The sequence below is a fragment of the Cupressus sempervirens genome, chromosome 3 (genome assembly GCF_028749045.1).
Source record: "Cupressus sempervirens isolate cs-2001-9-10 chromosome 3, ASM2874904v1, whole genome shotgun sequence".
Classification (NCBI taxonomy): Eukaryota; Viridiplantae; Streptophyta; class Pinopsida; order Cupressales; family Cupressaceae; genus Cupressus; species Cupressus sempervirens.
The window spans coordinates 805,675,608-805,703,202 of record NC_143120.1 but is presented as its reverse complement, the minus strand read 5'-3'; positions in this window follow the sequence as shown (position 1 = coordinate 805,703,202).

The window sequence follows — 27,595 nt, the reverse complement described above, 5'->3', positions numbered from 1 at the left end:
TGTACTGTGTATCATTCTTAGCTATGGCAATCTCTCTTCTTCTCTTTAAGGATTTTCTCAATTCTTCTCTAGCTTTTTCCAAAGCATGTAAAGCAAGTTGTATATCAATTACATGATTCTTTATGATCTTCCCAAGTTTGTAGACTTCCATCTTTAGATCTTTTCTCCAAGCTGTAAGGCTTTGTTTTGTGAGAACACTGCTCTGATACCAATTGTTGGAGTTTACAAGATGGAAGATTTAGTTCTAAGGAGGTCGGGGGGGTGGTGGGTGAATCAGAAGTAACTAACTTTAACCATTGAAAACCTTTACCTAATATCATTCACATGCATCTAATTCATCTAATAAACATAAAAGTAAAGACATGCATGAAAAAAAATAACACAAGATTTGGTAACCCAGAAACCCTCCAAAATGAGAAGGTAAAACTGGGGTGGGGATGACACTCACAAAGTATCACTACAACAATATGTAATTGTTCAAAGTTACAATGTTTTACCACTTCTAGTGGTTTACCCTATGAAAGGCTTGTCTTGTTAAAGACTTTACACCCTGTTAAAAGTGACCTGGTTAAAGGATTTAACTTCCTTGCTAAAAGTAAACCTAGTTAAAGGACTTTTGTACATTCACTTGGAATGCCACCCTTTTAAAGGATTTACAAATGGCTACTAGGCCAACCTAAGTCAATAGGATTTTCATATCTAATACAATTTCTAGAGAGTATTTGAAAGTCTTGACCTAATGACTTGTAATCCTTAATTACTGATTTTAGATCCTTCTTGTGCTTTGATTGCTCTAATCCTCACTTATCTGATATGTCACTCTTTGAAGTTCTGATACTCTATTCTTGATCAATAGGATTTTGCAATGCTGCTTTGTTCTTCACTAAGTCTTTTCACCCTTTTGCACTTTGCTATGTTTCACCCATACACTTCTCTCTTACACATGCATAATGGGGTTTCGTCCTCCTTTTAAAGATTTTCAAGACTTAGGGTTGGGTATGAATCTACGATCAATATTAAATCTTCATTTCCCACTCATTTCTTGCATTTTTCTTATTGGTTGCATGTTGATTACATAGGTAATGCAAAAGATTCGATCTTATCTTCAAGATCCTTCGAGATTCATCCTATGTTAGATCCAAAAATGGTTTACATCTAAGTTTGTGAAGATACAAACTCATATGCTAATTTTGTGTTACTCAGCACTTACTAGGTACTGATGCTCAACACATATAGGAATTATGTATCACTCAGCTCCTATAGCAATTTTGTCTTGCTCAACATCTATACTCTAGAAATATATCATTTTATTTGCTATGGATTGTGGAAATTTAATCTCTTTAATCTATACTCTACTCGACACCTATAGTGACTCAACATCACTTATCACTTGACACTTGAACTTCACTTTGCACCTGAAGATCACTTGGAACCTATTGAATTCTCTAGCTTGGCACACATTATAGCTCGACTTCTATGTTATAGTCAACATCATCTTGAGAATTTGGTTAAGTGTGTTGACACTCAAATGTCAAAACCAATCTGAGACCAACAATTTTTTCAACCTCTTCAATTTGATTCTTAGGATAATCATTAGGTACAACAACTTCATCATCTAACTCATGATACTTATCCAAATCAACAATATTGAATATAGGAGATATATCCATGTCATTAGTTAACTCAACTTCATAAGCATTTCCACTGTCAAACTTCTTCATCTTCAACTTATTGTATGTTCTAATAGGAAATCTGCCTTTCTTCAAATGAATCATCACCTCATCATCAACTTCAAAAACATGATGTCTTCTAGACTAATCAACATTCTCCTTGTACTTTTGATTACTTTTTTCTAACTTTAGGTTCACTTCTTTATGTAAAGACTCCATAAAATTAGCAAATTCTTCTCCTGCATCACTTCTCTTCTCTTCACCAACAACATCCCTCAATTCTAATACTCCTCTAGGCTTCATTCGAATAATAATTTGAAAAGGTGTTTTCCCTATACTTATATTCATAGAATTATTATATGCAAATGTAGGTTGTGCCAATACCATCTCCCAATTATGTGTTTCATCTCCAACTAAGCATCTCAATAAATTAACCAATATTCTATTCACAACCTCTATCTATCCATCCGTTTGCAAATGGAATGTGGAACAAAATTTCAAATCAGTACCCATCTTCTTCCATAAAGTTGTCCAAAAATAACCAACAAACTTACCATCTCAGTCAGAAATAATACTTCTTGGTAATCCATATAATCTCACAATTTCTTTGAAGAAAAGTTTAACAACATGCTCAACATCTGATGCTTTCTTATATGGTATAAAAGGAGTCATTTTAGAAAATTGATCCACAATAAGAAATATAGAATCATACCCTTTTGTTGTCTTAGGTAGTCAAAGAACAAAATCCATATTGATGTCACTCCAAGTTTTCTTAGGAATAAAAATAAGTTTATACAATCTAATATTCTAACTTACTCCTTTTGCAACTTGAAAAACTCCACAATCACAAAATTTTGAACATCCTTATACATCTGTGGTCAATAATACCTCTCTTTAAAAAAGCTTAATGTCTTATGAATTCCAAAATGTCTAGCCAATCCACCACTATGCTTTTCCATAATCAAATTCAACCTCATAGAACTTCCAAGGATACACAACTGAATACCTTTGAACAACATATCTTCTTGAATAAAATATTCATCAGTCAAAAACAAAAAACTTCCTTTTAGAATTATTCAACTTCTCACTAAAGAAAGTAATAGGTTTACCTTCTTGACAAAATAGAACTCTTATTGCACTGCCACTTGTATCACATTCAACTTGAAATACCTTATCAAAATAAAGCAAAGCCAATACAAGTAACTCAACAACCTTTTGTTTCAAAGTCTCAAAACTCTTATCATCTCTATGTGTCTGCTTGAATTCCTTTTTGTCTCCTCTCAATGTCTCAGTCATAGCATTAGAAACAATATTGAAATTCTTTATAAACATTCTGTAGAAACTATCCAAACCATGAAACAATCTTACCTCACCCACATTCTCAGGTGCAAGCCATTCCAAAATTGCTTTAACATCCTTAGGATCCATTCTCAAACCATTAGTTGAAATCATAAATCCCAAATATACAATCTCCTCTTGCATATAAGAACACCTTTTTTAGATTAATCATCAACTTCTCCTCTTGTAATCTTTGCAATACTTGTCTAACATGCTCAAGATGTTCTTCCTTAGTCTTACTGAATATCAGAATATCATCCAAATAAACAATCAAAAACTTACCCAAAAAATATTTTAAAAACTTCATTCATCAATCTCATGAAAATACTAGGTACATTAATCAAACCAAAAGGCATGACCAACCATTCATACAAACCATCTTTTGTCTTGAAAGCAGTCTTCCATTCATCAACTTCTTTGATTATGATATGATGATAGCCACTCTTAAAATCAATCTTGGTAAAATATTTTGCTCCACTCAAACAATCCTTTATGTCATCCATCCTTGGCATAGGAAACCTATATTTCACTATGATCTTGTTAAAAACTCTGGAAATAGTACACATCCTCCATTATCAATTCTTTTTCAGTGCTAATACAATGGGTACAAGACATGGATTCAAACTTTGTCTGATTAATCCCTTTTACAAAAATTCATGCACTTGTTTGTTAAGTTTTTCATTCTCTGTAGATGTCAATCTATATGTTGCTTTGTTCATCAAACTAGTTCCAAGAATCAAATCCATATAATGACTTATGCTCCTTATTGGTGGTAAACCATCAATAATATCCTCAGCAACAATATCCTTATACTCATTCAATTTTTTTTAAATTTCTACTCATACTCGACTACCACTATCTACTGTCACTCAATCATTACTAGCTTCTATTGTCACTCAGCCATTACTATCCAAACTCAGTCCTCTGGGAATTATGACAAAAAAAAAACTTGATTCTTCTTTACTTTTTTTTCAAATTGCTTTCTATTAACCATGCAAACTTTTATTGCAGTAAAATTAACCTCATCTAAAATTTCAATCAAAGGTTGGAATATTTGCTTCTTCTCATTCACCTAAAGAGTATATTGATTCAATCTTCTATCATGTACAACATATCTATCATATTGCTAAGGTACCCAACAAAATATGACAATAATCCATAGGCATAATATCACATAGAACTTCATCAAAATAATGTCCAATCTTTAACTTCACAACACATTGTTCACTTACCAATATCTTATGCTCATCTTTGATCCATGAAACATGATAGGGTTTAGGATGTTTTAGCCTTTTCAATTGCAACTTTTTAACCAGCTCTTCTAATTCCAAATTTGTCAAACTTCCACTGTCAATGATCACCTTGCAACATTTTCTAGCCATCTTACATATGGTCTAGAAAAAACTTCTTCTAAGGATAGGTTCCTCATCACTTCCCTTATTACATAAGGTTCTTCTCACCATCATATTTTCTCCAACCTCATGTCCACTCAGTGAACTCTCAATGTCTCTTTGAATCAGAACACTTTTATTACCTTGTCCACTTTCCTTCTTTACCACATTTGAAATAGTTACCATGTAAACCACCTCCAGAATTAGAATTATCTCTTCCTTGGTAAGAACCAGTACCTCCTTGATATGAACTACCACCTTTCCACTTGGTTTTGTCTTTTTCATCATTCTTCCATTTAGATTTTCCTTTATCCTACACAAAATAGTTAGATCTTCCACCTTCACCATACAATCTACCTCTGCCTCTCTGGAATCTACCACCTCTACTTCTTTATCTTTGTTCATGCTTCTTTGTCAAGATCTCCTCAATTTTCAAGGTATATTGATATGCTTCTTCTACACTTTCCAATTTCAAAAAACTTATCTCATCTTGAATTTTAGATCTTCATTGATTTAAATATCTTGCAATTTTCTCAACATCATCATCCACATGTCTAGATCTGATGTCTAATCTATAGAATTCCTTAGTATATTATTTCATAGTCATGTCTCTTTGTCTAAAATTTTGCATCCTTCTCAATAGGCTAACTTGGTAATCAGCAAGAAGGGATTTTTCCTTTACCTTGTTCACCATTTTTACCAAAGTTTTGATCTTTTCCTTTCCTCTCCTTTCTCTATTAGTTTTCAAATACTCCCACCACAATGAAGCATGACCTTTCAACTTAGTAATTGCAATCTTCACCTTCCTATTATTAGGAGTGTTTTCATAATCAAAGAACTTTTCCATAATAGAGATCCAATCTAACACAACATTGGTGTCCAACTTCCCATCATAAGGAACAACTTCTATAGTAGGATTCAAATGTTCCCTAGACAATAACCTCAACAATATTTCCTCATCTTGATCTTCTAGTTTTGAATTAGGGTTTGGTGCTACTACTTCATCATTATTCACATCCTCAAGATGTGCTCCTATTCTTTGGGCTATATTCACAAGATCTAATCTGGCTACAATTTGTCTCAATGTATCCAATATGGTATTATTGACATTTCCTCTACTAGGAACCAACTTTACAAATTAGGTTCTTACAAGATTGTAATCCTCTACATGTTATAGGTTAAATCCACAGATTGACAACCCTACAACCAAATCCACAAGGATGAACCTCAAGCTTCGATACCACCTGATGCAAGGATGGAAAGAAGAATTAGGGCCAAAGGCACACCCATCAATCAAAACCATCCTTGTAGAGTTAAAAAAATGGAAGCAAACACACAAAGAGAACAACACCATTGAGAGAGAGAATGAAACACTTTATTAATTCATGCCCACCTATAAGGCCTTGTGGGTTATGGCTAGATACAAAATACATTCAATATCCAAGATCTTGCTTCAAATTCACACTTCTAGACACATATGCAACAAATTTCTCAATCCTCCAAACTTCTAGACACTAAGCTTAAACAGGAACATTTGACACATTTAGGATCACTCAACACACGAAGGATAGCTCAACACACATTGTGGAACTTGAAACATACTACAAAGTGAGATGGGATAACACACTAACTCAAGTGTTAACATGACATAGGATAACTTCAACTCAACAGATACTACAAAATTACTGGCACTCAACAATTGGTACAACTTGACAATGACTGTAACTCAACAAAAATTGATAGAATGAACACAAATAAGTAGGATAACACATCAACCCAGGATGCTCCTACATCATTCTTAATTAGCCAGGCTACTTCTTTTGGATCAGTAGACTCCAGCTCTAGAAATCTTTGTGAAACTCAATTATCCCTTCCTTAACTTGATAGGTCAAACTATCTTCCAACTAGTAGACATCTCTAAAATATTCATCTCCACCATGTCATCAAGGATAACTTTAGTAGCTAATATTTTCTAATTGACTAATCTCACTCATCGAGGACCCTAGATTTGGCTCTTTTTTATTGTACTTTTGTGATATCCATGTCACCTACACTTTACCAAAATTGGGTCCCATAATTAGGCTAATCATCAATAATAATACAAAAGTATTTATATATTAGTGATGACTTTGTTGATGAATCTAATTTTTCTATGTAGTAAATTAAATATTTTCACTTACAATTTTCAAGGCTTGCCTTAATTGATGGTCATATTCACCAATATTTGGTAAAATTTTAACTTACACTACAAATTAATTATTTATATTTGACACGTGTCTCTATTCTGAAGACTTTTCTTGAAACTTTTAATCCTTTCTCAATTTTTTGCAAAATAGATTTGAGTGGGGACACATGTCTTTACTTTGGAAACTCTCTTTAAAACTTGGTATTCTTTTGAAACTTTGGCTTGCAATAGGATTTAGGTCATTGATTTAGGATCATCGAACAGTTAAAAAAATTAGGGGTGCTTCGCCAAAACCACCATTCAATAATTTGGAGGGAAATTATAATGATAAAAATGGGCTAAATTTAACCTTAAAGTTTGATAATTAACTAGGCACCATATAATAATAATAATAAAATCATTTTTTTTAGGTATGTGTTCTTTTTTCAACAATTTTCATCAATAATTAAAGATTTGTCATGATTTTATAGAATTTTCATATGATTGAAAAACAATCGCCAATAAAATTTAAAAAATTCCTACTTAAAAATAAAAATTCACCAATAAAACTTAAATTTTTCCCCCTGAACTAATGTTCGATTTGCCAAAAAAATAAATTTCAAAGGGGGATTTCTTAAATTTATCCCTACTAATGTCATGGAGATTACAGTCATCTTAAGGTCTAATCTTCTTGGAAGGATCTTCCAAGATCTTCACAAACCCTCTATAATGAGTCCACAAGATCAATCAGATCCTTACTCTGATAATCTTCCCCCAGGTCCTTGAATAAACTACCTCACCTTTGGTGATTTTATACACACTCAAGAAAAACTTGCTTTGATACCACTTGATGTAGTGCAAGGTAGGAGAATCCCCAAAGGAGATGTCCTAGCCCCTAGCAAATAACCACAAAATGAAAGAATAAAAATAAATAGAGATTTAGATCCAAAATAATGCCAAATCTTATAATATAATCATAATATTTACATCCAACACGCCCAATTGTAAAGCCTTCTAGGTTATGACCAAATACATAAAAAAATACAATAACCTATCTACAAGATCTCACAAGATCCAAAACCTAGCTAGCCCACATCCATAATCTAGTAGAAAACCCAAAGAAGAATGTAAATTTGTGCTCGCAAGCCACCAAACAAATTTCTTATTTTTCCAAGCCACAACAACTATCTCTACTAAAAAACTTCTCTCTTCTTCTTCATGCTAGATGAATACGTTAGCATGAATGCAGATGATATTCCTTTCCAGGATTATCATTAGCATTGCCAGAGTATGTGGGAGATTCTTAACATTATTGACATGTTGCATTCAAGAGTATGTTTGTCATTGATGAAAACATAGTATTGTTGACATTAAATCAAGCTTTTTATTAGTGACAACACTTATTTAGATTCTATATGGTTACTGAGCTTGTTGAACAACCTACAGTGTTTTCCATGTAATTCAGTAGCCACCAAGCTTCATAGTTCCTACCAAGCATTCCAGTGGTTACCAAGTAAATTCATGTAGTGTGAAGTCCTATAGTTCTTACTAAGTAGTTTAGTGGTTACCAAGCTTCACAGTTTCTATTGAGCCATCAGTTCACATGAAGTGAAGTTAGTGTTAACCAAGTGATGAGATGATTAGTGTTTACTGAGTTCAAGTATGGTAAATGTGGAATTCAGTTTCTACCAAGTTGCATAGTATCTACTGAGTTGCTAGTGTAGAACAAGTTTGAGACTACTCTAAGATGATTAGTATGGATTGAGCTTCCACTTCTAGTGAATGCATGACAATGCCAAGTAATGATAGAGGACATCGTGTATCAAAACTTCACCAAGTCAGTCTTCAGAACCTGAGTGTCTTCATTTGAGCTGAGTTTATAATATTGGTGTTAACTTGTATATTGGTCAACTCTATAATTTTGTAAATTGGATATATATATATATATATATATATATATATAATGTATTTTATCATATCCATATAGAGAAATAGATGCAAAAAAAAGATGTGTATATGCATGAATGAAAAGTGAGAGAAAAGAATATGTAAGAAACATGTGAATGTGAATAAAAAACAAAGTATATTGTAAGGTCATATCAAAAAAGGAGTAGTGAAGTCATATCTATCACATAAAGGTGATCAGTACTTCAAAGAATCTCTACCATAAAATTAGTTGTAAGTCAGAGATCTACTATTTCATTCTAATAGGTGAACCAGTCCAAAATCCTCTAACAAGGTAGACTTAACAATCTTTTGTCAAATCTCTTTACCAAGTACATACTTCATTGTATGTTTGCAAATCCTCTAACAAGGTGGACCTAGCAGTCCTAATTGCTCCTAACAAGGTAGATAATAAAAAGTGATCATTGTAAGTCTTAATAGGCCAACTTTATGTTGTAGTATTGAAGTTTTGTGGGTATCATCCCCACCCCAGTTTTACTTTCTATTTGGAAGGTTTCTAGGTCACTAAATTATTGTGTTCGTGTGCCATGAATGTTTATGTTTTTAGTTTCTCATGCATGCAGTTAGATCTGATTTAATGAATCAAATGATTAATGGGTTATTGCAATTAAGATATGAATTTGATGAAGTTTTAAGGTTACTGATTCACCCCTCCCCTCTTAGTAACCTAGCATAGTTTTGAATATTTCCAACAATTGGTATCAAAGCATTATGGTTCTCAGGATAAAGCTTGACAGCTTGAGAAAAGATCAAGTTCAATGGAGATTTTTAAACTTGATAAAGCAATTGACAATGAAAAGCTAGATCTAGAAATGGCCATTGCACAACTCAAGAAAGCTAAGGAGCAACTTTTCCAATCCTTGAAAAGATGGAAGGAACTTGTAAATCAGATGAATGATCACTAGTACATTGAAGAAAAGATTGAAGATCTTTTCCCTTTAAGTAGTTCAAATGAAGTAAATAATGCAGTTAAAGAACTCCTAGATGGTTCCCTACAAGAAGAAATAAGAAAGCTCAAAAGAGAAAAAGAAATTTAGTCAGTAAGGCTATGTGAAATCTTGGAGCAAAGGAACAAGATGAAAGAAGAAATGGATGAAAGAAACAATGAGATCCATAACCAATCCATTCAGCATGAAAATATTATAGATCAAATCTCCAATGCAAACAAAGAAATCATGAGTCAAAGACAAATCAATGAAAGATTAAGAAATGATCTAAATTCATAAAGACTAATCAATGAAAGAATAAGAAATGACCTAAACACTAAAAAGAAAGTCAATAAGAGAATGATGAAATCTCAAGCAGACATGAATCGATTGAATAAGCTAAATGAGCACAATCTCTATAGACAAGAGGGTAAAGTAGGAATTGGATATAAAGAAGAAGGTTAATCATCCAAACAAGGTGCTCAAAGGAATCAAAGACCTACTTGCAATCACTATGGTAAGATAGGTCATACATCAAACAAATTTTGGAGTAATGGAAAAGAAAAATTCAATGGTAAATGTTACAATTGCAATCGACATGGTCACAAGGCTATTGAATGCAAAGAGAAACCAAAATTCGAAGGAAAATGTCACAAATGCAAGAAACAAGGTCACAAGGCATCAAACTATAGAACCAAATCATTCAATCTAGCATAGCAAATTGTGAAAGCATTATTTGGTTGGGACTATAACACCTGGTGTAGATGTCATTACTGTGGAGAGTATGGATGAAATGGAATGAACTATGTTAAACATCACACAAGGAAGAGAGATAACACCATAAGATGTTTCACTTGTACAAAACTTGGTCATCTAGCCAAGAATTGCATGAATATAGGTAGAATTGAAGATGAAAAGAAAGAAAAAGTAGATAACATCAGAAAACAAATGAGGCAACAATGGATTCCTAAATCCATCAAGGAAGCTAGTACAAGAAATGATGGTCATGTCACTCAAGAAGTGGGTGACTCCACCATTTCCAACTAAGTACTTAAGTAAGAATTGGAACTGTGTAATCATAGTCACATCTAAAATAGCTCCAAAATTGAAAGGAAGCAAAGATCCAAATCAGTATTTGAGATACAAAAGGATCATAGAAGATTAGTATTAGTTATCACTGAGTAAGGTTGGATCATGCACTCTACCAAGCAAGGTTGGGAGTAACTAGTCACACATGGTTGGTTACCAAGTTATGAAGTATTCACTGAGTGATCCGAACAGATAGTGGATGACAGCCTGTCACACATAATGATCTCATCATAGCTACTTTCATACTAAGCATTAATGGAAAAATGTTATCAAAAGGGCAGGAAGTTGAATTCATTTTTTTCACCAAAATCTTGAAGTGTTATTGCGATCAAGCAAATTACAGAGTGATCAAGCGATTTCAAGCAGAATTTGCAGTCAAATTTTTTGAAGTTTTTTGTAACCTACTAAGTAACCATGGAAACATCAAGTAGCATAAACAAGGAAAAGAAAGGGTCAGAAATGTTGGTCTAAGGAGTCGAATGGAAAGCACCAAATTTCAAACTTGTACCAACAATTACAGAAACCCTCAATCCAAATTGAGTGTGCAACTCAAGAAATTGGAACCCTAGAGATGGATGATGCCCTAGGTGAATTATGTGTAAATGGTGTTCTTAAACCCGAGCATAAGCACTTGGAAGATAAGGGTTTAACCCACATTCCCCACCTACCCTAAAGTTTCCAAATCAAATTGATTAGATACATCCAAAGCTGAGTTCATAAAAGTCAGTTATGGCTTGAGCAACTAGTCTTGATTACTAAGAAGATGATTTATCGCATGAAGACCAAGCTTGAAGATGATTGAGACTATTATTAACTTAATAAATACTGCATTGGTAGCATAATTTGTATATTGTACACATATCAAGCTGGGGAAGCCTTTCAGATTATTTTAAATTTTTTTCTCTCCAAAGCCAAAGCTACTAAAACCCTAGGTTGGGTGGAGTTAGAGAAGAAAACCTTAGCTGAGTGGGATGGTAGAGGCATGAATATTAGTAGTCTAACTAAAGCAGAACTAAAATTTGGCATACATGTGATAGCACATAAGATTTATAGTTCGAGTTGTCTCAATAGTGTGTCATGTGAAGTAGTAGACTTGGCATTCAAAGTCATGAAAAACAATATGTCATATGATCTTGTAGATTTATAGTGGAAACATTTCAACAAAAATATGGAAAGTCTAAGGACATCTAAGAACAATTCTTGTAAATTCGGTTCATTGTTGACATGTCTATTTTTCTATGTTCAATTTTTTTTCCCTTCTAAAGGTACAGTCATATGGAGAAAGGATGTGCCAGTTTTGTATCAAATTAATGAGTACATTGAAAAAATGGGTGAAAATTTTGTCAATGTAATGGATAACTACTTTGATGTTTTCAAGGAGAAAATGAATAACAGATTCAGGATTCCCAAGAAATTCATTGAAGATTACAAAGATGATGATGATGAAGCAAAGGATGAACATGAGTCTGAAAAAGAAGAAGAGCCAATGAAGAAGCAAGGCAAGGTGATCATCACCAAGCCGTCAAAGCCAACCATTGTAGTGTTCACCCAAAGATCTAGGAAGAAAGGTAGTGAAGTTGCATATAGCAAGCCTCCTCTCATGTTCCAAGAAAGACTGAAACAAATGGAAGAAGGTACAAGAATAACTAACTTCAAATCATTAAAGTATGAGACCAGGATAAAGGATGAGAAGAAATAGATTGAGGAATTGGCACTAACCAAGATGGGTAAATGGAAGTATTCCCCTGATTAGATAGCTTCTCAAATTTCTAATGATCTTTTAGAGAGATTGAAACCAAGATGGGACTTAGCCATGTAGATAGAAAGAGATATCTATGAACAAACCCTGAGGCAGTTGTTGCCAAGCATTACAAATGTTGAGGCAAAAGAGTCTATGAAGAAATATGAAGATAAAATGACTCTTAGATTCAATACTTGTTTAATTTTGTTAAAAGATATAGAGCATGTAGTCAAGAATGCTACATGCATGTGGAAGAATATTTTTCACCTACAGAAACTAAGTGACTCTCTAGTAGAAGTCAAAGATGATAAAAGTGACGATGAGGAAGAAGGAACAAATTTTGAAAAAATTTAGTTTGACAACAAAGAAGTTGAAGAAGATAAAGAGGAAGAAGTTATTGAGGAAGTCAAAGAATATGATGAGGAGACTAATCCTATAAAGATAGCTGTAGTAGGCATTGCCTCACTTCCTCATTCTCCAAGCAAATCAATAGCTACATCAAATTTAGAGTCAACTTCAACAAGTTTGATTGTGATCACAGTAGATACATCAAATGTCCAATCACTCTTCGCTCCCTCACAACTCCGCATTCACCAATGGAAGTGTCTACCACTTCATCTACCTAGCTATAGCCTCCCTCCTCTTTAGTTCCTAAGTCAAGTTCATCAACACTATGTACAACATGTTCTACAATTTTGTGTTCTTCAATAGTAAGTACAATTTTGAGTTCTACAATTTTGGATTCTACAATTTTGTTTTCTATAGCTTTGGATACTTCAGAAAGTATGTTAGCTTTGGATTTAGTAAGCATTCCAATCAATATTCCATCTATTAGTACTATATTAGTTTTTACTCCTAGTCTTGCTATCTCTACTAATGTTTCCATTCTAGATTCTAAGGTAGTTTGTGTAGACACCTAAAAACCTTTAGAAAATAAAGTATTTTTATTTTCTAAAAAATTCCTGATGACATCATCATTAATTAATTAATTAATTATTTAATTAATTTATTTATTTTTATGCCATTAAATCCCTTTATCTTAATTAAAAATATTTAATTAAGGAATCCCTCCCAAAAAAATTTTAATCTTATTTAAACATTATTTCCTTATTTATTAATTATTTAATTAATAAATTGACCAAAAAACCTAAAATAAATTAAAAAAATTATTTTTTGCCCAAAACTTGGCCAATTTCCTTAAGACCACTAACCTCTTCCAAAATCTTCTAATCCTTCTTTAATTTTGATTAAAGGCTAATCCCATCATTTCCTACCCCTAATCCCAACTCAAAATATTTAATTAAGATTAAATATTAATCTCATGTTTATTAAAAAAGTTTTAATAAATATCTCCTCAACCCAAACCCTTGAAATAAATAAAACTTTATTTATTTCCTAAAAATCTAATTTATCCTCATCCTAAGAAGTTCTAGACTCTTCTAGAAAGTCTTCATCCTCATCTTAGGAAGTTCTAGACTATTCTAGGAAGTCTTTATCCTCATCCAAAGTCTAGACTCTTCTAGAAGATGTCTTTAAACCTAATCCTAATCCCCTCCTAACCTTGTCACATTCTCTAAACATGGGTTAAGACTTACTAACCCAAGCCAAAGTTAACAAACATCTCCTCCTTCACCCACCCTCGTTAAATGCCATCCACTTGCCTATCCCTAAGCTAATCCTAAACCATCCTAATCCATCCTCTAATCATTTGCACAATCCTAAGCAATCTTAAAACCTTCCTAATCAAGCCCAAGTCGAAATTCCTCTCATCTCCTTCAAAATATCTCAACCATAAAACTTTATGAAGCCCACTAGGCCATAAATGACTCTTCCAAGCCCTTTTATTGCTCTTACAAGCCATTATGAGGGCCTTTATGAAGATTTTATCACTTGAGCCTCCTTTGTTGACTCATCCTTCCCCTTTCCTCCATCCTCTCACCCTGTGACATGTGTCACTCCCTGATTGGCTGTAAGGAAGCACAATCCATGTGCTCTCCTCTCATGCAATCTGAGCCCTCCATGAGCTTTTTCCCATCCTTGCATCTTAGCCCTCAATCCCTCAAGCCTCTTGCCTATAAATTGGATCCTTCCCCTTTGCAAAACAACACAATCCATGAAGTAAAGTCATAATGCCATTTTAAGAAGCCATTTTACATCAAAACCATACACTCACACCCAAATTCCAACTCCATTTGAAGCCCTTTTTGAAGCATAAAGCTTGAGCATACATCCTATCTATTTAGACGAAGCTACTCAACAAGAGAGTTTCTCATTGAGAGAGCCCATTAATGGCTCATATTCTCAATTAAGAGCTCATCTTAGTCTATCTTGAAGTTTATGAATTTTGTTTAGTTTGTAGAAGCTTTATTTAAATTTGGTTTCTATTAGCATACTAACATTGCTCATATACAGTTTGTACAAAGGTAGTGTAAGTCAAGGCTCAACCTTGTACAAGAATTTTGAGTGGAAAGGAGATAGAGGAGGACATCGATTTAGATGAGGAGACTGAGATTCCAAAGTTGGATTTTGATAATGCCACTATAGATCAAATGCAAATAGCTAGTTAGCTCCTCCAAAAGAAAGCCAAGTAGAAGAAATTAAGAGAGGAAAGAGATAGAGAATATAAAATCATAGAGAGTGCTAAGGATATTTTGACTGAGGTAATAGGTGTTGAAGTTTGTACTTCTCAAGACATTCTATTTGAATTGGAAGAAGTAGTCCATAAGTTTAATGAGGACTCTAGGGGTCAAGAAAAAATGATTGAGAAAGCTGAGAAGAAATTTGATAACAAAGTACTTGAGCACATTGCTCAAAAAATTGCTATTCAGCAAGTGGAGCTTTCCTCAATTTTGACCAACTTTGAAAATTCTTGCACAAATGTAACGTCACTTTTTGGAAAATTATGCAATGTTACCAAGTTCACAAAGCAAATAAAGGGAAAATTGAATAAAATTGATGAAGATCTGAAGGTTAGTGCACAACAGTTGCAACTTGACCCTAGTTCAAGCTCTGCACATCATATGAAAATCAAATTCTCGTTAGATTTGCAGGCATAATTATTGAGAGAAGAAGCAAGGATCTGGTCTTCACTAATATATATTTAGAATATGATCCTTCTCATCATGGACACAATGCAAATTTTGAAATTTGTGCAACAAGTGATTATGATGATTGATCTCTTCATTGCTCAAATCTTTCACTCTTCCTCAAATATTTCACTCTTCCAGCATACTTATCCAACTTAGTTTGAATTCTCAGGATCTTCCTCTTCCTGAGCATGTCATTCATAAAGTTCTCCTTCATCTTTGGACCTTGAAGATGATGATGATGAGGATGGCAATCTTCTCCTTTTTTCCTTTTTCTCCTTGTGTTGTTCGGACTCTTCTCTCTCTATTTGTAGCTTCTTCTTTGTAGATGTCAATCTCATAAATCCTTTAGGTTCCACTAGTGTTGGTAGTGTGACCAGTTGGTCAACTTTCCTGTGTGCATCTTTTTTCTCTTGTGGAGTCTTCTCAGCAATGTCCCCTTCTAGACTTCTTTTGCCGTTGACTCCTTCTGTGACCTTTGTTTATGATGTTTCCTATGTGTTGAACTTCTGTTAGTTTTCTTGGTTGAGTGTCACCTTCTTAATTTCTCTCCTTGTGTTGAGTTGTGCATGATTTTTCCATTTTAGTTGTCAATGGCATGTTAGTTGTCTTTGGGTTGTCAGCTTGCATATGTGTGTTTGGAGTGACTTGAGGATTCACCAATTCTAGTGATATTTTTGCTTTATGCCTTGGGGATGTTAGAGGGTCAAAGTTAATATGTTTCTCATCTTATTCTTCAACATATCCCTCAAATTCTACTATTCTATTGGTTCCAATAGATGTAATTGTCTTTTTCTTGCCCTTATCCTTTGGATCTAGTCCTATTAGAGCTTTTGCTTGCTCTACCAACCTTTTCACACATACTATCTCTACTTTTTTTGTTATCCCTTTCCATCTTTTGATTTACTTTTCAAATATTTCTCTTTCTCTTTACGTTGTAACTAATGCAACATTTTCCTATGTTAAGAATACATTAATATATGCCTCTATGTAGATCTACCTGTCTAAGGTGCAAATTTCAGTCTGCCTTTTGCCAGTGCATCATCAAGAATCTCCTTTAGTTGTGCAACACTGATTTTCCATTTCTTGATTATAATATCTACCAATTCTTCTATTAGAACCTTCTTTACCATGTATGGCATTCTATTGTAAGTCCTCATGCTTACTAGTACTACACTTATAACATTATTCTAGTCCTTCTCACTCATAATTGCAAATATGTACCTTATTGTATTATAATTTTTATTATGAATTATGTCATTCAATGTCATTTATTGAGAGTGGATGAGTAGAGTTTCCTCCTCTTCTTGCAGGTTTCACTGTACTTGATGATAACTCACCTATAGGTCGATTTGGTTTTGTTTGTACATATGTTCATTTTTCCTTGACAACTATTTCATTCATCTTCTTTTTTCTCTCATCTCCTCACTTGACTCTGGATCTGGTGAGGTTGTCTCTCTTCCTAAGTTGATATTTCTTTAATCACTTTTTTATCTCTTAGGGATTGTGGTCTTGGTACTAGTTGTCTTCTTCCCCTTTCTTTATTTCCTAGCTTCTTTTTTATTTTCTTCCTTATCCTTTTCCATTTTGGTTGTTGTGCTTCTTCTCATTGAGATGGTACCTTTTTGTCAATAGGTATTGAGAGTATCATCTATATGGCATTTCTTGTCTCTTTCGCTATTAGCTCATACTAGGATCATGTAAGCTAGTGGGTTCTAGATTTTACTGTTTCTATCATGCATGTGTCTATCTATGGTAGAAAACATACATCATTCTTGTATTCTTCTACTTGGGTGAAGGGCATCCTTTCCCTTTTCTTCATTATGTCCCTAAAACTATCAAAATATATTTTGAACAAAGTATCCCTATTATCTCCCAACATCATATATGACACACAAACTTGTTCATAAATTGGCTTATCCTTGAACCAAATGATTATGCCTTATCTAGGAAATTGGTGTAATGCCCCGCTAGGGAACCCAAAAGAAATTAACCTAAAGTTTCACTAAGTTTTTCAAACTTTTTTTTTGAATATATAAGAATGTAAATAACATACAATATTAAATAGAAAAAGCATTAACTCACATACATAACAACCATCATAAACAAATTACATCTCTTAGGGTTTTGTGATGTTGAATCACATTTAAGTTTAATTAATACTAAATCCAATATATAACAAATCCACATTAAATGATAACAATGAGTATGAATCCATATAAATAATATACAATTACAAGATGTCACTTGGAAAAACCAGAATGCACAATCATCCATTGTACAAGTCACGGGGTATGAAAGGCTGAAAGAATATACATCAATAATAATATACATCTCATAAGATATCTAATAAAAAATTACAATACAACATAATATAATCATCTGGCAAAAGTATAAGATCAGAAAGAAGGGTACAATTGGAGAAACACCTCTAGCAACGACATCTAGTTGTCGAATCTCAATGGTATAAGAAAATACACTACCACCTGACCTTGTGAAACCCAAAAAGGTCCACTCCCACTACACTGAGGAGATAAACTCAAGTCCCATATGGAAATCAAATGCATAGATCACAACTAACATCTCGGTCAAGGAAACACTTGAAAGAAAACTATCTCAAAGGGTACCAAGACACAAGTATCAACTAATACCAGAAGCAACACATACATGTAGGAAATCTACTATGCAAGTGGGCAAGTGTCATCGCATGAGCCAACTCTAAGGTTACCTGGTCTAGTCTTTTAATACTTTGGACCCCCTAGTGACTCTATGTGGCATCAATATCTTTTGGTACAGATAATGCATACTAACAAGTCAGCTCTAAGGTTACCCTGGTACTCTTTTAATACTCTGGCCCCCTAGTGACTTTCTGTGGTACCAATATCTTATTAATTCATTTTAAACCCATTTAATGAAATGTTATCACTTATTGAAATAACCTACAATGGGTTACCCGTCAGCCTCTTTAGGGCCTCGACCTTCATTGCAAGCCACTTCCCAACATGACATACAGAAAACCTACCCTAAGCTCAGCAAAAGCAAAAGATCTCAAATGACCATAAATGACACATCAATTCTTAAACAAGCAAGTGGAAAGCATTGAAATATCGTTGATCCAAATCACAGATTCCAGTAATACGGTCATCCTAATAGGACTAATCCAAATCATAGATTCCACTAATATGATCATCCTAACAGGACTTATCCAAAATCAAGTACACATCAACCAAATCCATCTCATAACATGACATTACCAAAACAAATCATTTCATCACCTCAGTCCTATACAAACAACTAGGAAGTAGTCAAGGATAACTGGTCAAAGACTCAAAGGTTATATCAGGAAAGACACATCATCCACCTCAATTCTACACAAGAACTGGAAAGTACATTAAAATATCTAATCAAACTCATCATAGCACACACATGACACATCACCATGGTTGGGTATAAAAGATCATAATCAAAACATCATCATGAAATCACAAAACAAAACTCCCAAGCCTCTAGTAACATCCTGACTAGTCAAAGCTAAGTCAACCCCAAAACCCAACATTAGTAAAATCGCACATCTCATACAGAACATACAATAGTAAATTTTCATAATACATTAGGTTTTGAAAAATACATGTATTTAATTTTCACTATAGGTTTCCAAGTTTTCATTTCCAAATATTACAGTTCATAATGTTTTCGATCTCAATCAGGGTTTCAGTTTCCATTTCTTTAGTTGCCAGATTCACTATGGTTTCTGTGTTCACTAGAATCTCAGATGATTCAACAATTCATATAAAGTTGTTTAAACATTGTTTCATAGTTCAATTTGTTATCAAAACATAAGAGTTTAGTGAACATACACATCACAATTTTTGTCTTTTTTAACTATGTTAATTACTAAGGTTTTCGAATAAGAAAATTTCCCTAGCAATATAAATCATTTTCATATAAAATTGAATCATCAAGCACAACCCAAGTTTACTAAAGATAACCATTAATTCTCTCAATTAGTTTCTTTGATTTTCAATTTACTTTATAATTATATTTAAATAATAAAGTAATAAATCAATTTTTTAAATAATTAAATTTAAAATTTTAACAATACTTATTAAAATTATTAATAATAATAATTATCACTTATTACCATAATAATTTTAAATTTATTGAACTTCGGAAAAACTTTCTCAAAAAGGAAACCTACTAAAAATAGAAACTTTCTCGAAATGGAAACCCACTAAAAATATAGACTTTTCCAAAATGGAAACTTGCTAAAAACATAAACTTTTCTCAAAATGGAAACTTACTAAAAATGGGAAATTTTCAAAAATGAAAACTTACTAAAAATGAAAACTTTCCAAAAATGAAAACTTACTAAAAATAGAAAGTTCAAATTAACAACAAGGGTTTCAATCCCTTCATTCATTACAGATGCTTTTGAAAATGAAAAGCAATAATTTCAACATGATGGTTTCAATTTCTCAAAGCACATAAAAAAAATTCTCAATCAAGGAACAACAACTCGCATACAAGAGTTTTCAAATTCAATTCAATACTAAAAATAGATTCGCAAACATGGAGAAGACAGAAGTTCGAAGAACGAAAACTACTATACAAATAAAACCACGAGATCCTACCTCGATCTAATGCTAAAACGACGGACACACAAAACATGCAATAATTCTCCTTTTTTTCCTAAAAAACCTTCTTCTCTCCAATTGCTCCTCCAAAACCCGGTTAATGAAGAAATGAACTCTAGAGCTCTGATAAAAAGTTCTTCCCTAAATTTAGGGCTCTAATTGTGCAATCACACGAGGGAACTCGTTGATCAAAATCTTTTCATTATCTTATTATTTTTTACATCTTCATGCATAAATTTTTAGATATTTAATTAAAATATTTTGATTAAATTAATTGGCTTTTTCTCTTTAATTTAATTTATTATATTTTAATTTCATGCATACACTTTATGCAATTTAATTAAAATAAACTTTATTAAATAATTGCTTACTCTCTCTTATTAATTTGCGAGATGTTTTAATAATATATTTAATTAATTTTATTATTATTATTATTTAGAGTTCATTATTAAAATAAAACTCCTAAATAATTATTATTAAATTAAATAAATATAATTACACCAAAATTAGAACTTTAAATTTAATTCTTTTATTTAATTAATTTATCAATTAATTAAATATTGAATTTTTTAATATAATTTTCATTAAATTAAATCATTAAATTATCTTTTAATATGATTTAATTAAAACATAAAATCATCACAGACCCACAAAACCAAATACGACAACTCAACCAAAAGACAAGGCATATAATCAAACTTCAAGGTCAAAATCACGAATTCACGTCACTTGATGAATTTGGAAAGGTTAAACTAACTTAGATACTTGTTCTATTTTCTAAGACAATTGACTTAGGGTTATGATTTGGACTCAAGAGTTATCTTCCCACTTATACCACTGAAATACTATGATAGGGTACGCTCATCCTAGCAATTCAGGGAAGTCGATACCTAGTACCTACAATCTGCATAAAATCTACGCATGTACAAACACATATGTTCTAAACTAAATAAGTAATGGTGGAAAGTGGTACATAGTGTAGATCTCGACTAGCAGGTGACTACGACTCCCTCCCTCAACCACATCGGGAACATCAAACATAAAGAAAACATACACGTACACCATACACATGTAAGTATGGGTTAAGTAACCATAGAAACTGCATATAATAAATCCATCTATCTAACCATCATGAGATAACTGAAATCACTAACTGAACATACCTATATCATCATTGAGATTATCATAAACACATTAAATAAGTAGTAACTCATCACATATAATCAACTAAATATAAAACAACATCTAATCAAATCTAGTAACCAAGCACCGATAATCATAAAACATAATCAAAAAATTGACCTAAAAGAATATGACAATACAATCAGAAAAATCAACTAGGGGCAAGCATTACAATTTGCATGAAAATAGAAAAATATACATACTAGGACAATTTTGAATTTGAATGGGTGTAACTTGGGGTTTTCTTTAATATTCATTAGGTTCAGCATCAGTTGCTCATGCAGTCATCCAACTAGGTAAAGTGGGGCATGCTCGTGAATGATTTGATACGTTGGGTGTACCACTCCATAGGGTACACTATTGGCCATGCTTGAGAAATATAGTCTATATGCAATTGTCATTGCATAAAACTTCATTTTAGGGTCAGAAATTTCATCAATGGCTAATGCTCGTCCTTCCTTATTTTCCCCGATAAGTCTAGTGACTTCTTCAAGTGTGACCTTTCCTATGTTCACTCATGCTCTTGTGTCATTAAGTCTTATTACCCTAAGGATAACTCACTTTGTGATTTTATAGGGGTTATCAAGCCACATGAAGTTTCCATGTACTTTGTTCAATACTCATCTCAATCAAACCTCATGGATGTAATCTGGGATTTCTATTGTGTGGTGCAATTTTGTGTTCATCAGATGTCCCCATTCCTTCTTCAATCTACTATCCTCCAAGAATGTAGAGAATGCCTTGTACAATTTGGTTGCTCCCAAATCCACAAGATTTGTCTTTAGGTATCCACCAACATCTTCAACAAGTAGAACATCTACAGGCAGTGAAGATAGTGTTGCTACTTGGTTTCTTGTGTATCATTTCAACGAGGTAACTACATATTGTGGTTTTGCAAGCTCTTTGTAGCTAACTAGCTCAGTCTTGTAAATGTTGTCAACCATAGTTTCCTTTATGCCTTTCTCAGGCTATTGACATTATTGAATATGATATCTTTGTTAGAAATAGGAAATATACTAGGGGAGTGAATCAGTATTTTTTAAACTTTAGCCCAAAACTGGATATTATTAACAACCTTATAACTTGCATATGAAATCAAACTAATTATGTTGAATAGTACATATAACCATGCAATAAGAGAACTCATAACATCATATTCTGTTAACTAGGGAAACCCTGGCCAATAGAAAACTCCAGTGGGGACGGTACCCACAAAATGATCCATTAATCAAAAGTAACTTGTGAAAGACATTGACCTTGTTAGGAGTCTATTACATCTATATAGTGTATCATTCTTTGTTAGAGGACTTAGGCCTTATTAGAAGTCTCAACACTATTAGAAGTTGTTATATACAAATAAAAAATGTATGCAAGATGAGTCCACTACCCTAACATGCAATATACAATGTAGTTCTTTAATACAAAAACCTCTTTTACACTATTGTTGATATCTTCAATATATGATATTGCCTTAGCTACTCAACATTAAACTTTATCTCAGTTTGAATTCCTCTAATTATACATCAAGATTCGTATATCACACATCACATATATTACTTCTCAAAACTTTGCATTCCCAATCTTTCTTTTATACCTTTGCAATTACAATATTATTTCCCAGTCGACCTTCATGCTTTTACACATTTTATAAAACACATTATTTTCTTTCGTTGACTTAGGGTTAACATCTAGGATGTCATCCCCAATTAGTTAAGTAATTATTTTGTAAACAAAATAATTCCTTAACTCGAAATATCCAATTCTTTGTTATGCTTTGTTCTGCTTGTGAACTGACATAACTAGTAAAGTGTCCATAACTCTTGTCATACTGTTAGTACTAACCTGTGGACTTGATTATAGATTCATCACACTTTGTACTATCTTTCCTCAAGTGTGCACGTGCCAATATGATTTCTATGAACTGCGCTAATCAAAACTCCATATGTTTTGCCACATAAACTGAGTGATACTTGGACAATTTTCTAAGTATAAATAACATAACTCATTCATCAAGGTTTTCCTTCTTCATATTGAAGTTATGTTGCCATAAATGACAACATTCAATGTTTACCTTAGCCAAATTTCCAACAATCTCCCCCTTTGGCATTGATGACAACATATGGGAAAATTGGCTAAGTCCCAAAATGACAAACTTCAAAATTTCACAAAACTTGGCCTTAACAAAATTTCAAAATTGTGGATCATTATATTTTAACCATCTTTCATTATATCTCCTAATTACATTATATAACTCCCCCTTTGACCTATCTCTATTTCATACATATCTACACAACCTTTATACAATTTTCCTTATATTTCTCTCCTCCTTTGACATCAATGACAAAGGTGTCGAAACTTATGTATAGATAAAAATTGTATTACCTTTCCTTGAGGCCGAATCTGAAATGCTTGATTCACAATCTGCAAAGCTTGTTTTTAATCTCTCAAGTTCTTTCTGTCAGGTGTCCTTGATTGCCTCTAATATGCTGAGTAATGCACATAGGCCATAGGATACTACCTCTACTGCGTTCAAATTTGTATACATGAACTTCTCATATGATGTCTTGGCTATAAGACATTCTTCAAGTTGCTTTTGCACATTGCTAATCTTTGTGGTCAAATGCTCTCTTAGCAAAGAGAACCTCTTTATTACTTTCACTTTTCTCAAATAAATGATTTTGATGTCATCATGAACTTGTGCAATTTCGGCCTCAACTTCTTCAATTTTGATATCTGGTTGATGCAGTCTTGTTGTACATTCAGCTTAGCACGGAATTCATCATTTATGTCTTTGGTGTGATTGTATGACAAAGTATATTGTCCATACAATTTATTTCCTTCCTCAAGACATCTCCTTAGCTCCTCAATGCAAGCATCAAGTGTCTGCAAATCATTCCCCACATTTGTACACACTATCAAATAGTTGTGCATCATGCTTTATTTGTGCTTGACTTGCTACTACCTCTGCAAACTGAGTAAATTAATTGTTAAAAGCACTTATCAGCTCAACTACTCTATGTTGGAAATAAGTATATGTTATCCTAATAGATACAACTTCTTGTAGCTTGTCTGATACTTCTCCCAAGGTTCTTTCCAAACTCTTTACTTTCTTATTTTTCTCAAATAACTTGCTCAAAGATGATATTAGGCCTAGTTGATCATCATCATCTTTGAATAAATTCTCCAAAGTTGATTCTAAAGGTGTCTTACCTTTCTCATAAGTCTTCAACGAGATATCTTCTTCATGCTAGAATTTAACTTTGTCAAACTTTGTCTATGTATGATTGGGTTGAGGTAAGAATGAGGACTCTTGCATTACTATCTGTCAATTCCTCTTGGATACATTCTCAAGTTCATTCCTTTCTTCTTCTTCTTCTTGCCCTTTTATTTTCTTCTTCCTCTTGCTTCTTCTTTTCTTCTTCTTATTCCCTTTTCTCTTCTTCAACCATTTCTCTCTTCTTGTCGTCTTCTTCTTTCTTTTTTGTTTCTTCCTCCTTTTTCCTTTTCTTCTCTTCTTCTTCTTCCTCATTTTCAAAGCTAGTATAGCTCACCAAGTTTCCAACATTTGTTCCAAAGTCCTCAAATAGATCCTTTGTTGTATTAATTGTGACACTAGTGTTGTCAATTTGCATTGTGTCAGTATCAATGGTGATTTGTAGAGTAGCCTTTTTCATTTTTGTGCCCTTCCCGACCTCTGCCACTAACATGACTATTGGTATAGTCACTATTGACTTCTCTAGCATTGTTGCAGTCTCAACTAGCAATGTCTTCTTTTTCTATCATAGGGATTGCTCACCCTAAAACTTTTCTTGATTGTACAACACTGGGTATAGAAGTCATAAATTTTATGATTGTTTTCAATGTCTCCTTATTTACTTCTTCAACATTACCAACCATTAACAAAATTGCTCTCCTTTTGTTTCTTAGCAAAGGCTCAATACCCTTCATTATCCTCTCCATGTCTTCATCATTGTTAACTTCACAAAATTTTCTAATTAGGTTTTCTCTAATTTTCTTGTCTTCGTCTGTTACTCTTCTTCTCCTATTAATCAATCCATTGTATAGATCTTTTGGTATGTCCTTTTGAATGTCTTAAAATTTCTTATTTGTTAGAATCATATGCCTAACTATGGCATTCTCCAACTACAATCTCTCCATGTTGTTGTAATAATCATAAGACTTGTTTAACTATACAAAGTTATTTTTATTTATGATTGCAACATTAAGGGTTTCCAAGGTTTTCTTCCAGAAGGTTTCTTCACTTCTATCTCTACTTTCTCAACTGCTTTGTCCTATGTTTCCTCTGATTCCTCTTCATCTAACTCATCTGATTCAACCATTTCTAGTGTCTTTCTCCTCTTACCCAGTCCACGACACATCTTCTTGGTTCTTTTTTTTAAAGGTGATACAATTGTTTCTAGTTTCACCTCTGCCAGTCTTGCAGACCTCCTGGTGCTAGGAGGGGTTACTGTTTGGACTCTAGTTATACTTACTTCTTCTTCACCTTTATCCATTTGCACTGGTTGTACAATAGTAGGTTGTACCTGGGAAACTACGGCATATGGTATTGTTGATATTGTTTCTTGAGGTTTTGCGATAGTTAAACCTTCTTATGGCCCTTTTGCTGCCAAAGATTGAGGCACATAAATGATTCCTTCCCGACCACTCTGCTCCATTCTAGTAATGTATGGCTTACTGCATCTACTTCTTTTGGGGTCATTTGTGCATTCTCCATGATCTTTCTCATGGTGGCCTCTACCTTCTTTGAAGATTTCTCAAGCTAAGCTTAAGTAGTTGCTTGCATAATTTCCTCATAGGTTCCAAACCTATTGAACTCATCATCTCTTGCTAACTTCAAAAGTACTAACCTCATAACCAAGTGGTTCAACATATATCATTCTTGGTTCAACTGGCTCTATGTAAGTAAAATCAATATCAACCATAAAGCATATGTCATCCTTGAATTTCCTCACAAGTGAAGATGGGATCTTATACCTTTGTTTCATTTCTTCTTGGAAAGTCTTCACAATAAGATCCACATTACTCTCAATCTTATCAATTGGATATCTTCTATACAAATCAGTTATCTTCTCAACAGTGCACTTATCATTGTTAAGAAATTCATTCACAGATAGGAATGGAAATCTTTTTATCAAATGGAAAAACATGTAAGTAATCAGTGATTTAAATATGAACTGACTATTCTTTACTTTCTTAATCCTTTCCAAGTTCTCTATCAACTGCGGTCTCAAAATTTCACACATGTTTACCTTAAATTTTTCTACACACATCTTATAGGCCCCATGTATAAAACTTGTTGCCATGTCATCCTCTCTAGAACTAGCACATATTTTAGACATGATGATCCTGCATTTGAATCTCACATCATGTTTCTTTATCTTTCTTATCACAATTCCTCTCCCATTGTACTCAAACTTGGTGTTTTCTAATACAAGTTTCTTCGCATTCTTTTCATTAACTGGAATTGATTGTTCATTGCACAATCCAATTATTTCATGAATTAGGTTAGTTGATATGTCTACTATATTGTATCCTAACCAGAATTGTCCATCGTGAATCCTGCTCAATATAACTTTTACCAATCCTCATTGTCAAAGTCATATGAAAATATAAACTTAATCATATCATTCTATTCTAGGTATTCATAACCATTTTTAAGACTCATGTCGTGGTTGTAAACATGATCAAATTCCTTTGATATACTTGCCTCTCTTATTGATTCAAACTTAATTTTAAGATAACTTCATATGTTTTCCAAATACAGAACTTGGTTTGGAATAACCGAAAATGTTGTCGTGGGGTCTTCCTCCAAGGGTTGAATAGGCTTAGCCTTGACCTTAGGTTTTGTCTCATCCTCAACATTGTGAATCAAACTTCTATCCATGCCTACTACAAATTCTAAACTCAAATTCATAGAAAACTTTCAAAATTCGATAGATACCTCAATTTTGCAAAACTAGGGCTTCTTTTGTTTGCACTTGAAAACTCTTTTAACTTTGTCTTAAATTCACTCCAAAGAACTTCTTTAACTCTTGCATGATTAAATGGTACTCCATCAATCGATTTTGATCCTTAAATTTCTTTCAATTCATCATTGCATTAATTGTGCAAGTATGCAACCACCAAAAAAAAATCTGGTTACCAAGCAACTCAATTTCTTTTGCACAGTCACATACGATCTCCAACTCATCTACACTCTTAACTATGGCTTCAATATATCATATTCTTCCTCATACTAACTCTGCAAACCTTAACTCTCTCTATCATCACTTTTACCTCTCTAATGTTCGATCTCTTATATAAAGTACTTAATTCAAATAGGATGAATCAAGTACAATGGTCGACTTTAATCTGCCTTTAGGTGCTTCAAATGACTGTTCTTCTAACA